Source organism: Watersipora subatra, chromosome 3 (genome assembly GCF_963576615.1).
Source record: "Watersipora subatra chromosome 3, tzWatSuba1.1, whole genome shotgun sequence".
Taxonomy (NCBI): Eukaryota; Metazoa; Bryozoa; class Gymnolaemata; order Cheilostomatida; family Watersiporidae; genus Watersipora; species Watersipora subatra.
The window spans coordinates 6,404,825-6,408,153 of record NC_088710.1 but is presented as its reverse complement, the minus strand read 5'-3'; positions in this window follow the sequence as shown (position 1 = coordinate 6,408,153).

Here is a 3,329-nt window from a genome sequence, read left to right as displayed (position 1 = left end):
TTATTTTGGAAGGAAACGAGAACTTCAAATAAGACTGTGAACCACAAAAGTCACGCCCTTTTTGTAATTTGGCACTCTTTAAAAACTGCATAGCCACAACTCCGAATATTTTTCATAGAAATAGTTTGTTCGTATACGGTATTCGTATACGGATACCGTACATGTACACGTTTTATGCGAGTTCCCGAGACGATGGTCTGCTTGCCAGACACTATTACTTCCGTCGTTAAAGCTCAAGACTAGCTGTCATGTTGATTTGGGTAGCAACGCTTAGTAACGCATTGATTCTTCATAGTGGATAACAATGTTCAGTTGTATTTACTTTTTTAATTTACTGAGTTTCACGGCAGTTAAACTACAAATACAAACAAAAACTTAATTAAATTGGCTTGCAAATTCACTAAAAAACTATTGCAACTACTTTGCCAATATAGACGATCGTTATTAGTTACAGGAAACATTATAGGTGCTATTGTGGCAGCTTTGTTACTCCTCGTATTATAGAGCTCATTTCAAGTGCATGCTTACTTACATTATTAGTCAACCCCGCGTCATTAACTCATATATGGTCATTATTACCATATATAGTCATTATGCCCTTATATGGGCGAGCTGCAACCTATATAAAGGAAGGTATAGCCGCAGTGGGGGCAGTTGTTTTGTAGTCTAGTCAATACAATTATACACACACACACTCTCTCTTCATTTCTCGCTTGAGCGGTCAGCAAGAATTAATGCAGGATAGTTGACCAGTGTAGGCATCATCGGTCAGCTGGTTGACTACGGGGGTCAGCAGCTAAAGGTGCCCTGACTGGGTCGACCTAATTAGTAGCAGAGAGGTCGACCTAAGCTAATCAGACGACGGACCTTAGGGTTGATGTGGTCTTCTATAATCACATACAGTTATAGGCACGGCAAGCTAATGTAAGCCGACCTGTCGGGTCGCCATTAGGTACACTGGTAGACCAAGACAAAAACCAGTACACTGGTGGCAGCGGTGGGATCGTCTGACCATGCCTGGAAGGCGGTCAACTAGGAGAGAGGCAGCTGAGGCTGACCTCCATCAAGCTGATTAGTATGGGCGGATGGCTGACGCCATAACTGAGGCTTTACGGCAATCTCGACCAGAGAGGGACTTCAAGCCCCCTAAGTTTGATGGCAGTGATGATGTTGAACTGTTCATCAGTCAGTTTCAGGAAGTAGCTGAAGCTAATCAATGGTCTGCAGGGTCAGCACGTCTGCATCTCAGAGAGGTGCTGAAGGACGGTGCTAAAAGCTGTAGCAGGGGAGAAACTACGGATGCCATCTTTGCAGCCCTGAGAACTAAATTTGGTCTGACAGTTAGAGAGGCCAGGAGTCGATTAAACCTCAAGAAGGAAGTCAAGGTTAGCTTTCAAGATCATGCTGCGGAAATAGAAAGACTAGCCAATATAGCTTATGCTGATCTGCCTGAGCACCATCGTGCAAATATGGCATTAGATGCTTTCTCCTTGACATTGGGCAACACCTATCTACAGAGGCATCTGTTAGCGGTGGGAGCACGGACTTTAGGAGATGCAGTGCAGGCTGGAAATGACTTTCTGCAAATTCAGCCATTTAATCCTCGGTTGACCGAAAGGTCAACCATCATGGCTATAGAAGGGGAGGAAGAGGATGACCCCAAGACAGCCCAGGTCGACCTCCCACAAGCTACAAAATCGGCTACGTTGGAAGATGTCCTTGTAGCCCTAAAGGAGCTGACCACCTTGACGACAAGACTGGCGGTCAATGGTAGCTGACCCAGAAGCCAAGGTCGGACTACTCCAGAGCCGCAGCAGATCAGAAGGGCGACCAGCTGTTGGGAATGTGGAATAGTCGGACATGTCAGACGACAGTGTCCTCAGATGGCAGCTACCCAGCCAGAAAGAAACCAGCAGCAGGGAAACGGACATCGTCCACAGCAGTAGGGGGACATACTGACTGTGGACCCTCAAACCAGAGAAAGCCACCTTGGCAAACCCCACGTTGGACAGGTCGACCTCAGACCCCCCATGGGTCGACCTCAGTCCTACTACAAAACTCCTTTGACTCACTAACTGAGCAGCAAACAAAGGAAATCCAAATCCCAAACCCAGTGGTTACAGAAAAGCTCCAGACAAGGAGACGGCGTAAGAGGTGGCAGCACACCGGTCGGACGACTCAGCAGGTCGGTCTTGAGAGAGTGGCTGCGGACACCCTTTGGAAACCGTACAGTAGTAGCTATTTCTTACCTGGGAAGATTATGGGCCGACCTGCTCATTTCCTGATAGACAGTGGATGCACCTCCAACCTACTCAGCCGTCATGTCTTTGACCGGCTTCCCGCGGGGTTGAAGGCTCAGTTGGTAGAGAGAACAGACTATGGCACGATGGCTGATGGGTCTCGCCTAAACTTTCATGGCATGTTGACCATACCCATCCGAGTCAGAAGTGTACAAGTGACTGTATCACTTCTTGTATGCCCCCTAAAAGAAGATGCCATCATCGGGATGCCATTCTTGACAGACCAATGCTGTGAAATGAATTTCCAAGAATCCACATTGGTAGTGAATGGTCAGAAGCTGATCTGCACAGATCGGGATGGACGACCCTTGGTGAGCAAGGTGCAGGTTGTCCGTACCATGACACTTCAACCTCGGTGGGAGATGGTGGTTACATGCCGCCTCACGACCCACACCTACCAACCCTTAGGAATGGTAGAGGGATCAGGAGATCGGTACATGGTGGCTGCCAGCCTCCACCTACCTGATGAGAAGGGAAGAGTGGCCCTGCGTTGTTTGAACCCGACAGATTCCCCTGTACAGGTAGCGTCGGGAACTGTGATTGGCAGCTACACAGGAGTCGATGAAACTGAAATCGGCCAGCCCTGGACAGAGGGGGGCCAAAGGGAGCGAGACCAAGCCAGGATACCCGGCCTGACCCAAAGGTGGCTCCTCACGTGAAGGAGCTGTATAGCCAAGCTATAGTGCACTGTAGGAGTGACTACGACAGACAACAGGTAGTTAGGCTCCTTGATCAGTATGCCGATGTTTTCAGTAAAGGGGATGGAGATGTGGGTCGGACTTCCTTGGTCCAACATGAGATACCCACGATAACGGATGCTCAACCTATTCGGCAGACCCCATACAGGGTTGGCCCTGAGAAGGAAGCGGAAATAGATCGGCAGGTCTCTGAGCTGGCCAAACAGGGAATGATAGAGCAGGCATATGGAGCTTGGAGCTCTCCTGTGGTCCTGGTCAGGAAAAAGGATGGAACCTGGAGACTGTGCATTGACTATCGGAAGTTGAATGCGGTCACTAAACAGGACGCATA